The 12,868-nt window shown below is 48.1% G+C and overlaps 2 long non-coding RNA genes across 2 annotated transcripts; both read left to right on the forward strand.

Moving 5' to 3' along the window:
- The first annotated feature begins 211 nt into the window (after nt 1–211).
- Nucleotides 212–2,090, forward strand: LOC146437481 (uncharacterized). Its single transcript, XR_014852248.1, has 2 exons — nt 212–675; nt 1,779–2,090. It is a non-coding gene; the product is annotated as an uncharacterized LOC146437481 (long non-coding RNA).
- A 2,527-nt stretch (nt 2,091–4,617) lies between these two features.
- LOC146437482 (uncharacterized) lies at nt 4,618–10,762 on the forward strand. The gene is made up of 3 exons (XR_014852249.1): nt 4,618–5,036; nt 7,815–7,940; nt 10,676–10,762. It is a non-coding gene; the product is annotated as an uncharacterized LOC146437482 (long non-coding RNA).
- Nucleotides 10,763–12,868: the final 2,106 nt, after the last annotated feature.

Genomic DNA, 12,868 nt, shown 5'->3' on the forward strand with positions numbered 1-12,868 from the left:
ACGGACAAACGGACAAAGGGACAAACAGCCGCGGTGCTGCGGCGGCAGCGACTCTAGCGATCCGTTAGCTCCTCTGCTAGTTCTCCTCTCCCTCCGCGGTCTCCGTGTGCCGCTCCCGGTGTCACTGGCCCTCTGCCGGCCCTGTCCCGCTCCTCCCGGGGATGTCGCTCCCTCCCCGCCCCTGGGCGGCTGCCACGGGCTCTGCCCCGCCCGGCTCCCGCCGTCCCGGCTGTGGCTCTGCTGGCCCTGCCGCTGCCACCGCCTGCTCTGCGGGCTCCCCGGCCCGAGCTCTGCCGCTCGCTGCCCGCTCCGGATGGAAAAGCGCGGTCGGGGGCTGCCCGGACCCCGGGAAGGAGAAGGTACTGGGTTGGACCGCTGCTGGGGACTTGACCAAGTCAGCCGAAAGTGGCCAGAAGGTCCAGAAGTTACTCGGGAGCGAAGCGTTCAGCCCGTCCTCTGCATCAAACCAAGTTTGCACAAAGGGAAATGTCACATTTGAGTGCAAAGGTGACTAATGACCTGAGTGCGACCGGACAGGCCTGGGGTGCTACTGTCATCAGCGCTGACACCAGACTGCACTGCCAGCGTTGGGGACACAGAGCTGGTTGGAAGCTGGTTGGTCATCAGCGGGAACCTTGGTCGTGTCCTGGACACCTTCGGGGTGCTTCTATGGCCGTGGGTTTGTTTGGTTATTTGAGGGGTTTTGCAAGAAGAGCGTGTCTTGGGGATTTGTTTGATTTTCTGGCTGTTTTTTAAGGGGTGGGAGTGTTGATTTGGGTTTTGCTTTTGTTAAACTGGTGTTTGGAAAGCTGTTTGTTGCAGAGCCCCCGGGAGCCCCGGAGCGCGGCGCTGGCTGGAGCCGACACTGGGTGGCAGGAGGCTCCCGCAAACGACTCTTGCCCGGGCACCCCGTCCTTCCCAGCCGTCACCTCCGGCACAGGCTGCGCTGTGCACCCCCTGGGCTTGCCCAGGACCCCCTCGTGCCCGCCTGGCCACCTCTGCAGGTGCCCTGGTCCCCCAAGTGCACACAAGTGCCCACCTTGTTCATGCCCGGACACCCAGCGGCTCACCGGCAGCCTCACTGCCAGGGCTGGGTGTGCAAGGTGCTCAGGGGCGTGCAAGACTGCTGGGGGGATGCAGGTGTGCTCCGAGGTGTGCATGCACATTCCAGGGGCACTGAGGACAATGCTGAGCTCCTGGCTTGGCAGGTGAGCAGAGGGAGTGCATCCCTCCTGCTGTTTGAATAAACTGGGGGATGTCTGGCGGTGGGGATTAACAGCTCCAAGAACTTCTCAGAGCACAGAGACCTTCCATCTGAGAATGTGCCTGAACTGCAGCTTCCCACCCACCTCCTGCTCTTGTGTGGGAGTCCTCCTGCTCTTCCTACTTCTCCACTGTGGACGCAAACCACAGTGGATGCAAACCTTTACCCAAACACTGAGCAGCACCTAGAGAGACCAGAAGGGGCTTTGGTCGAGATGTAAAATGTAGCCCAACAGTGAGAAGGGAGCAGTTGGGCTCTTGTGGTGTGAACCTGTCAGGAGCTGCCTACACATCCATATCCTGAAATTCAATTTTTGTTTTCAAAGCAAATTCAGTGGCTGAGAGTTGCCTATGGCTGCCCAATAATTACGCAGTGTCAGCAGCAAGTCTTATGTTCCCTTTTGCAGAGAGGGCACTTGCAGTCACCTTTGACCCCCACTCCCTGGGAACAGCCAGTGTCTGATACTTCCACAAAATCTGATTTTTTTTGCTTTAACTGACTCTGTGTTTTCTAGGAAGGAGGACTGAGCAGCCTGTGACCTGTGACCAACCACTCTGGGATGTTTGACAATGTGCTTCACTCTGCTTTAGGGCTCCCGGTAGCAGAAAATGGGTGCTGTGGTCATTCAGCATGTGGCATGGTTAAAGCCACCTCTGCTGCTACACATTTCTGCAGGTTACCTCTGCACCACTGCCTTCCCATGGGATTGTGGACATCCAGCACTGGTGCCTGGAGGAATATTTGTCAGCACGATACAAACATGCTTTATGCTCCTGCCAGATCAAGGGGGACAAATAAATGTGCAATGGGAGAAATAAATAGGAAAGGCCTCAGGGCATGGGCTGCTCTGCCGACAGCCTGAAGTAGTAAAGCACTTGGGAATTCCCTCAGGGTAGAAGGCAGAGTGGAGTGCCCAGGCCCTGCTTGAAAGCCTGAGATGATGGGGAAGGGTGACATTATATTAGTAAACCACTAATGGCCACCTCTTTGGCATTTCCTGAAAACTACCATAGGATGGCTGGTCCCTGGAGTAGCACTGTGATGTCAGCAGCCAGAAATCCCGTGGAACCGGCCAGACTGGCAAGTGCATGAAAGTCAGCTAATCTGCTGTTTTATCGCTCCTCCGCCCCCAAATCCCCATCCACTTCAGGCATCAGAGGGAAACTAATTGACTTGAGCTTCCTTTTCGTGCTCGAACACCTTGGTTGATTTGGTTATTTTCTCTCATTTTTGTTTCATAAACAGATCATCTTCAAAGGCGGTGCTGGCGCAGGTGTTATGTGATGCATATCTACCAAATAACCAGGGAGAGGCCTTGCTTCACCAGCTGCTCACTGCCTATGAGTGATCTGGACACAGTTTTGCTGCCTCTCCCCACTAACTGGGGTGAGAGTTAATGCTGGGAAAGGATATGAGTTGTAGCTCACCTTCCTTCTTTTCCTTTATCCTGCAAAGCAGAGGAAAGTAGGGATTTTCAGGCAGCACGGGCCAATGTGGAGTGGCTTTCCAGGGAATGGGACCTTAGCAGGGACATGGCACCATTTCTCAGAGTTGCTTTTGTAGTGAGAAGGGAAGGTGTCCATGGGAATGGCTTCCTGTCTGGGGGCTGACCCAGAGGATGAGGCTCCCATCTTCACCTTACCTGACCCAGTAAGTCTGACTCTAACCCTCATCCTCCTCCACCCTGTAGATTACTGGATGGGCATGCTGCCAGGCTGTATTTTCCTTTGCCAGGCTGGAGACACAGTATAAACTTGGAGGCAGGTGGGAGGCGCTGAGCTCTTGCCTTGGCAGCAACTGGGACAACCCACCTCCTCATCCCTGCGATCTTACTGATGTGAGAAAATAGGAGCAGGTTGCATAGAGCTCCTCACAAGGGCCCCCACTCTTTAACACCCAGGGAGTTTCAGGAATCCCTGCAGGGAAGGAAACTGTAGCCCTCCCCACTGGCATGTGCCGGGAACATGCACTGAGCCAAGGACCAGCTGGGCATCACCTCTGTCCCTGGCAGGAAGATGTGTACACAGGTCTGCACCAGCCACCCATGGAAGAAGCTCTCAAAAACCACTCCAGAGCAATGGGTCACCTATGCTGGACACCAGGGAAAGCAGATAGGGTCTTTCTGTGCTGTGTCCTGCTCTTCAGGTCCCTCCTGGGGAACAATTCCAGGCTGGGGGAGTAACTGGGACAAAACAAAAAGGCTGAGGAATCTGTGCTTTAGGACACATCAGGGTGTTTATGATGGTGATGTAAAGAAGGCCATGTACACGAATAGTTGCATATGTGTGAGAGCTTTGTTGTTTCATTTGGTATAGTACCCCAGCAGTGATATCCAGCTGGCATAAAATTATCCAAAATCCAGGCACTTGCATGCCACAGGAGTACCAGCATGGGCAGGCAAAGGGAGGTGAGTTGCTGGACCTGAGAGCAAAAGCATGTGAGTGAAATGGGATCCATTTATACAGGAGCTCTGGAGCACAGCAAAGCACTGTCAGACAGTGTGTCAGACACACAGGGACAGGCAGCATGGGCACACAGCAGTGACAGAGCTGAGACACCACATGCACCTCGTTCCGCTCACGGGACCATCGACCCAGGCTTGTACCTCCTGCCACTGCAACACTTTTCCTGTTATTTAGCCTGTTTGTGAAAAATCACTTCACTTGTTTGTTTGCTTTTGCTACACGTGCCTATGTGGCCTAGCCAAACTGTCCATCCTTTTCGCTTATGCAAACCCTTTCAGGAGGCTGGCTTGTTCCTTTTGTCTGTGAGTTGATGTTTAACCAAGTCAAGCTTTATTTTGTTACAATCTTTCTGCATTGGCATGGTTGCCCTTGAGGCTTCCTTCTCCTCCCCTGATGTTTTCAAAAAGTCTGTCAGCATCTTCCTTCACTTTCCCTGCCATGAGCACAGGCATTTCACGGTTACACTGTGCTTTGTGTCCATCCTGCTTGGCTTGCACAAACTCCCAGATCACCTCTGATCTTCTATCCCCGTTGTAGTATGAGTATGGGTTGAAATGGGAAAGTTCTGTTAAAGAATGTTTCTGTGCGTTCTATGCATTTCACATGTGATCCATAAGTTGCCACTGAAACTGTAAAAGCATAAAGTCTGGTGCTTTTTTGAGTGCAAAGAGGAGAGGACAGGGGCAGGAGAGGAGGAATGGGAAGAGATGCCTTGCTGTGCTGCATGGGAGCAATCAGACCAGCATAGTGTAAAACTACAGCATGTCAAATTTGCTCTCTCTAAATCGCATGAAGACCAGCTCTTTTTGCAAGAATACACAGCTTTGCTGGGTTTGTTTCCTCTCCAGGGTTACAAAATCTCCCGGGCCCCCAGGCAACAGTCTCTGCTGCAAAGGCAAAGCGTTGCTCTGGTGGGATGCTCTCGTGGCAGGAGAGCTTTCAGAGAGCGCTGTAACCTTCCAAAGGAAGGGTGAGACCACTTTTCACAGCTTGGTTATACATTTTATCCTGCCTGCCACAAATACAACTTTGGTCCGTAAAATCGGTGTGTGAAATAAGGTTAGTCACAGGACTTCCTGGCCAAGCAGCTCATAAACAAGCTTTCCTCACTTCCCTCTTATGAAAGTTCATGTCTCCTCTGCTGCGCTGACTTCTTTGTTTCCCTCTTGTCCCATTTATCCCCTGACTCTCAGTCAGTCTAGTAAACATTTTGTCCCATGGCAGCCTCGTCAAACATAGCAGGAAGATCAGGCTCTGGAGCACACTCTTGACATATCTCCTGGTGATGGATCCATTCACACTTTCTGGTAGGTTATTTTGCTATCGTTCCTCATTCACACATTGAGCAAGGGGGAACCAATGGCCCATGTATTCAGCAGCTCGTTAGCAGTGAAGGGTAATAGGATCTTGTGAAGCTTCCTCTTCCCTTCATCCCTTTCTCACACATCTCCTCCCCCTACTTTAACCTTTGTAGTGGCAGTTTCCTGGGCTGAGTCTGCTGCACAACATCTGGTAGTAGAGGGTGATATTTAACTAGGTCTCGCAACTTTTTATGTCTCTCTGACAAATACGCCCACTTTCCTGGCTGCAAAGGTGGCCAAGCATTAGCACACATGAAGGATTCACCACCCATTGTGTGTTTCATAGATGCAGCCTCTAGCACACAGGTCACACTGTCACCGTCATGGCATTTACAGTCTCACCAGTAGCCTTGCTGGCCTTGATCCACGTTTACATCTGACTTCCTCATCAGCACAAGGGATAAGTGTATGCAGCAGTTGGACCAGACAGAGGAGAGTTCCCAAAGCAGCAAGGGGAGATGTGTGCTCATGAGTCATCTGCTCTTTGGTTGCTCTTAGTTGGCAGAAAATTGATCTGTAGTGGAAATTTCCTCTTTCTTGCTGTAGCCTCTGTCATTTAACACACTGCACTTAGATCCACGCTCTCACCACACTGGTGCCTTCGTCTCACCCATTCACCCAGAGAAATCCATGCCCTGCTTGGAGTTTTATTTTACCTACCAGACTCTGCCTGTTCCAGCCTGATTGCAGGTCTGCGACTAAGAAATGTCACACTATCGTCACCCCATCGTCACCCCATTTGCCCCCTGGCTAGTCACAGCTATGATGGCAGCTAGGTTGGTTTGTAGCATTGCTTGAGGGTTCATTTCCTGGAAACAATGATTGTGAAGCCAGGAAATTTTTCAGATCACTGTATTTACATATTCAAATGGAGATGAAAACCTAGCAGGATTTTCTGCTAGCCCTGTGTTTCCTTTTCATCTCTGTCATCCTTTCACCCTGTCTTGCTGTAAAACCGAAAAAGCTCTCAACTGTCCTCATCTCAGCCTCAGATTGCCCTCCTCTTCCCTCTCACTGTCCTTGTTGAAGTCTTGAGCATCTCCCAATTTTCTCCACACAAGAGCCACCATCTGTGACATCTAGCAGTGCACACAAAGCTGCGTGCTTGCTGTTCTTGAGTGACAGCTCAACGGGGACACAGATGTTGAGTCTCATTTCCCACAATCCGGTGGCTTTTGGACATTTTTGCAAGAGATTTGTTCCATTCTCTCCTCTTGTTCAAGCTCCCTTCTAACAACCAGCTCGATTGAGTATGTCTTTTACACAAACAGCACTTTGCTTTTTAAGCTCTCACTGAAGGCCATGTTTGTCACTTAGTGCTCTGACGGGAATTTGGGTAAATTGGATGGGAGACAAAGCTGTCTCTGTTCCCTCTCCCAGGAAGGTATCAGATTCCTGCATTTCATGTGCATTTCTGCTCTAAGAAGCTCAGTAACAGTGGTATTATCAGACTGTCTCTTCACATTGATCCCTGGCTCAACCATACTCAATTCACTCATTGAAAAGACCTCTTGCCATCATTACTAAATTCCAGCTGGAGGTTCAGCTGAGTCTCCACGACCAAAACTGTGATCTTTCCTGTGCTAAGGCACCATCACTAAAAGCAAAGGATATACATGACAAATGCAGCAGTTGGATGCACTGGCTGTGACTGTCACTGCCTCATTTGGACTCAGCTCAATGTTGTGCCTCAGCTCTGCTGCCTCTGCCGGGATATGGGAATGGAAAGCTAAACAGAGAGGTTTAATGTCCCAGTTTGTCCAGGCAGAACCTGTGGTAGAGGCAAAGGCAACAGGCCAATTCTGACCACTGCTCAGGGAGCTGAGTGTAAACTGAGAGCCATCAAACACACGTCTCCTTGAATGCTTTCCAGGGACAAATGCTTTTCCACAGCCACATCCCCCTGCTTACTTCCTCTGCCTGCATTGGGGCGACTGGGAAGAAACTGTTTGTGGGCTGGGGTGATGAGCACACATCCCATCCACAGGGAAGAAACCATGGTGCCACCGTTTCTTCCAAGCTGCCAGCATCGCTGCGGGGGCAGTGGATTTCTAAGCTGTATTCCTCCAAGGGAACCATGAAGTTATTTCTAGCTTTGACCAAAGTTTTCTCTTCTGAGTGTCCCCGTCTGTGCTCCCCACTGTGCTGTGACCGCTCCATCAGCCTGTTTTCAGCAGGTACTGATAGCTGTGATGTGCCAGGAGCCCTTGGAGGTCTGCCCGTGCATTTTGTGTGCCCTGTTGCCACGATACTGAACGCAGAGCAGATGTTTATTTCAACAGAGATGGCTTTGATTCCTTTTCAACTTTTCTCTCAAGCTGCCATCGTGTGTGAATACTTCTTCCCAGGAGCCAAGCGCGCTGTCAGGGCCCAATAGGCAGGCGTTGTGGCTGCAGCCAGTGAGGAGGGGAACAAGGCTGAGAGGCAAGTAGCAGAGCAGCACAAAGCAAGCTGATGGCCCTGGCCTCTCAGGAAGGATGGCTGAGGCTCTGGGGACAGGGACTGAAGATGTGTGTGCATCTGCATTTGCGTGTCTGCGTCTGTGCATGTGTGTGCATGTGTGTGCATGTGTGTGCATGTGTGTGCATGTGTGTGTGCATGCACATATGTGTGATCATGTGGCTCTGTTTTGGTGCTGAAAGCCTGGCAAGGTTGGAAAAAAGCAGTCTCTTTCTCACAACTAGTGCTCCCTAGCACTTCATTCTCCTCCTTTTCCCCTTCCAGCTGCCTCCATCAGATCACTGCTGCCTTGCTGCAGACATGGACCAGCTTGGCTGGGGGCTGAAAAGACCATCTTCTTGAGAGCAGCAGGAGCCAAGCACCAAAAATATTGAAGATGTAGTAGGAAAGGTAAGGAGATCCCTTCTTTTAGTACAGTAATTCCAAATGAAAATTACCAAGAAGAAATACTACTACTTTCTGAAATTTTTCCTTCTCCTTTACACTTTCCTTCCTTTTTTTTCCTGTTGGTATATTTTAAAAATTACCTCTTTTCTTTCTCTTTCTCTCTCTTCTTTAACCCACCTTGTCTGTCTTTCTCTCCACCCTTTTCTTGGTGTTGGCAGAGAAGTTCTGCCCCCACAAGTATCCTGCCCAGAGTTCTGCCCATGGCTATCAGCCTCTTTGGAAAGTGTGCTTTGCTAGAGTAGGAATTCCACCAGAATCAGCTTTTTGTTGCTGTTCCCTTATATAGAAATGTTTCTAATTCTATAAATACTGTATGCATTTTACTAAAAAAAAAAAAAATAAAAAACCAGTTTGAACTGGCTATGTAAAGACACTGTGCTGTTGGGGTTGGTGTTTTGTTTGCCCACTGGCAGGGCCTCTCACTTCCTTCACCCTTTCCACTGTTGTGACCAAACTATTTTTGGTATTCCAAGAGCACAAGCTTTGCTGAAATTCTGCTTTCCTGCTACAGGGGGGAAATTAGAGCAGGGAAGAGTTATTTAAAGTTACAAAATGTATTTGCAAACAGGGAGGAGAATATATACGAACAATAATTTGAGAAGACCAATGTTCTGTGATATTAAACTGTTGAATTAGATATAATTACGTATAAATATATATGTGTGTGTCTGCGTGTGTGTGCATATATTTAGAGATGTATAGTTTATTTCACAGATGGAAGTATATATAGAGTATATTTGTAATAAAGAGGTCAGAAACACAGCACTAGTCCCATCTCACTTAGGCTGCAATCTTAGAAGCACAGGACTATCCTGCAGAGGATCATCTCCTTTAAGCCACATATTATATTGAATTTAAAAGTTAACCAGCAAAAGGATCTTTTTGTGTTGAAGGTGGAAAGGTTGCCCTTGAACTTGTGAACAGTCCGTTCAATTTATCATAATCCTTAGGAATGCAGTGACTCACCATTCACCAGACTGGTACAATACACATCCACTATCAGCTGTCATAAAGACAACACACTGATTTTTTTTCCCGGTTATGGACAATTAAAAATTATGTCAATGCAAAATTCCTGTGCTACAGACTCATCTAGTACCATGGGAAATGTGTCTAATGGTCCTATTAGCAAGCAGCTCTGCCTACCATTGCAGGGCAGTTTTCCCACCTCAGCTGAGTACTTTGGCCAAATTTTAACCCTCCAGGTTGAAACTTCCACATGGAACAGGCCAACCATGCAATGAAAAAGCCCATCAACCACAGTAGCTCATCTCTGGCTGGAGCCAGTGGAAGGGGCTCAGGGAAGTGGGTGAGAATGGAGTGAGCAGGGGCAGTGCCTGCACTCACCTGAGGGAATTTGCAGCTCACCTACTTCCTCAACCAGAGGTGCTGGTTTTATAAACAGTATTTCCCAATGTTAGGGTTTTTTTCCTTCCATTAAACTGTCCAGTCACTTTTGGCCTGTAGCAAATAGTTCACCAGCTTAACTATACCCTGTGTGAAGAAGTGCTCTCTTTTGTTTGTTTTGAACTTGGCATCTGCTTGTTTGATTTAATGATCTTTAGTCTTTACATTGAAGGAGATGGCAAAACAGCATCCCTCACCCACCTTTTCCATCCTAGGCATTTGTGTCAGCCTGATTATTTTCCTGAAAAGTACAGGAAGTGTCAATTAAAAAATAGTTCAGCCATTTCTAAGAGGAAGATTGCAAGAAGATGTATCATTTTGCCCTGCTAAGAAATGTAATTTTGCTCCCTTGCTTTTGAGGGAGGACGTGGAATGTGATGAAGCCATCATGTTTGTGTGAAGGATGTGCCATTCTTGTGTCCTGGAGGAAATGCATGGTTTTGCAATATTACATGAAGATCTCAATTTTTTAATATTTGGTTGGCTCTGGCAGGCTCTGGCAGGCTCTGGCAGCTGAATTGTCTAAATAATCCATTTGTGCTGGAGGAACTCCAGGCACCTACACAATAACTGAGTTTCCTCCTCTAGAGGAACCCAGAGCTACAGAGGCTACAGGGAGGGTGGGATATTGAGAATAGTAGAGAATGAGGGGAGACAAGATGGATTCTAGGCATGGGAATGAAGGTGGTGAGCAGAAGAGACTGCCCACTATGTGCTGTGGTACTGTTTCTAGTCCAGTTACAAGGCTCTATAATTTTAAACAAAGCTCCCTGCAGTCTTCTGATGTAAAAATAATTATATTTTCACACCAGAGACACAAAAATAGTAGTTAAAAAACACGAAACAACTGTAGGCCTGATTTGGGTCACATCGCTACTGTGAGGCCCTGAGAGCTGCCCTAAGTGAATTATAGACACATTTTAAGTCTTGGAAAACAGCAGCACCAGGTATTTAAAGGGCAGGCTGGGAGGGAGCAGGGAAGGTCTTTCATACAGCAATATCAGCAGCTGCCCACCTGACTTTCTTAATGCACAAACTAGAATTTGCTGATTACAGAGTGGCACACAATATTACAGCCCTTTTCTTAGATGTTATGGTGCCAGTCTACCTCACTTTGCAGCCTGGCTCAATGACTCAGTCATTACATGACCAGCTGATTACTTGAGATTGCCTGACAGATTTTCCTCCCTGGCTTTGCTCACCATATCATTCCTGGGCTTTCTGACCTCCCTTTTCACAGGATGTTTTTCTTTGTGTTTTTGTCACTGCAGTTCCTTTGGCCAACCTGCCGTGGGTGGGAGACAACTACAGATATATTTGCTGGGGAGAATACCTTATCACATGCTTCACAGTTGTCCTGCAAGAGCAGAAGTAGAACTGTCTTAAATAAATCTGCTACAGTCCCTTTCATGTTATATTAAGCTGCATGCAAGTCAGAAATGCATAAAAGACCAAAAGTCTCAGAATATGGTCCCAAAACAGGAAGAATGTATTGGCAATTAGTATTCTCTGATACAAAGTAAACAGGGAGAATATATGTGAGGAAGAGTATAACATCAAGACAAGGCTGAGATAAACAGCAGGAATCTGGGGAGAAAAAGCGAGGTAATGGATGGATAGAAAGAGGAAAGCAAAGCCTCAGAACCAGAAGAGGAGCAGCAGGTCTGCAATGCAGCAGCAGCATGAAATAAAAATCATCCTATTTCATTTGTCAGGATTTGTTCAGGGATCATGTTGTAAAGGTTATTAAAAGGTAAAAGATGAAGTGATTTAAATATGTTTGAGCAGAATGAATCAGGCAGGATTCAGAAGTACCATGAGTGAATATTCATTCATTTATTTTCTGAAACACTGTACATAATTAAGAAAGCTTTTTGTCAGTAGAAATCCCCATTTCTCCCTACAGGTTTATTAATGGCAAACATTTTTTGATTTAAGTATATGATATAAATTTTCAGAAAATACTTACCTTAAACATTCCATGCATTAAAATGGACTCTATACAGGCTCATAAGTAACTTATATGTATAACTATCACACAGAAGCCTTTGAAAGTCATGCTATTTTTTTAAAGGTGCAGAAGAAAGTAAATATTTTAGTAACAGTAAAGGCTTAACAAACTGGCAAGTTGGGAAAAAAAATATTCCACCATGATGCACAAGCCAGCCCTTAACAAACATTACTGTTTGTTTTTTGGTTCAAACCACAGTGAGTTAAGGATGGAAAGACTGCCTAACTTTGAAATTCTTGGCTTCAGCCTGGTTTAACACAACCTTACCTTAAACAGAGGTGTTTTGTGCTCCTTGCCATAGTGCAACATTCTTCTGAGTCCTAAGGGAGGGAGACTGCCTGCTGTCACATCCTTTCTGAAGGGACCCACCCTCTCAGCAGGATAGCTCTGGTATGGCCAGCAATCCAACACCTCCAGCTTACCTTACTTTTTCTTGGCTTTTAGACCTAGAAACCTATGAATTTGAGCGAAATCTTTGCATACCCATGAGGATATTTGTGATGGATCCATGTGATTTCTATACTCTTGCTTAGTGCTATAAAAGATGTCAATTTTAGCTTTGCTTGACTAACTGGCAAAACTTTCATATATAGGAATGTGAATCACACACATGAATAGGTGACTCATATATGAACAGGAAAAAGGTCACTTCAAAACACTGTTATTTTCCCCTCTCCAGGCCCCGGTAGAATGTTGGGGGCAGCCCACCTCACCAGGAAAGCAGGTGGTGGTGAGAGACAGGGGTGCGTGTTGGGAGAGTCCTGCAGCAGCTGGTGCAGGGTGGGGAGAGCTGGCCAAGGAGGGGGGAGCCCTCCTGGTGAGCCCAGAAAGAGCTAACCACCCTGAACAGAGAGCTGAACCTCCACAGACGAACCGGACCTCCGCCACAGCTGGCTGCCAGGAGCACCCTGAGACGAGAAGACATCACCATTTTGTCACAAAAGCAAGTAAACCCCATCAAATATCCCCTCGGTTATTTGCTCCCTGTGACTTCCCTGTGTCTCTGGGGCGCAGGAGCCAAGGGTACAGGGGTGATGGGGTTTGGGGGACACCGGGGCCAGGGAGCAGGGCTGTGACAGTGCAGAAGGGACCGCACGGCAGCACCCGAGGGGTCAGGCACTGCCATTCATTTAGGACGCACCTCGAGTGCTGTGTCCATTTCTGGGCTCCTCAATGCAGGAAGGATATTGAGGTGCTGGAATGAGTCCAGAGAAGGGCAGCAGAGCTGGGGAAGGGTCTGGAGCACAGGGCTGATGAGGAGCGGCTGAAGGAGCTGGGGATGTTCAGTCTGGAGAAAGGGAAGCTCAGGGGAGACGTTATTGCTCTCTGCAACCACCAGAAACGAGGTTGTAGGCAAATGGGGGTCAGGCTCTTCTCCCGGGGACTCAGCGACAGGACAAGGGGATAAAGTCTTAGCCGTGCCAGGGGAAGTTTAGGTTGGACATTGGGAAGA

Source organism: Lichenostomus cassidix, chromosome 4A (assembly GCF_008360975.1).
Source record: "Lichenostomus cassidix isolate B80296 chromosome 4A, HeHo_3.0, whole genome shotgun sequence".
NCBI lineage: Eukaryota > Metazoa > Chordata > Aves > Passeriformes > Meliphagidae > Lichenostomus > Lichenostomus cassidix.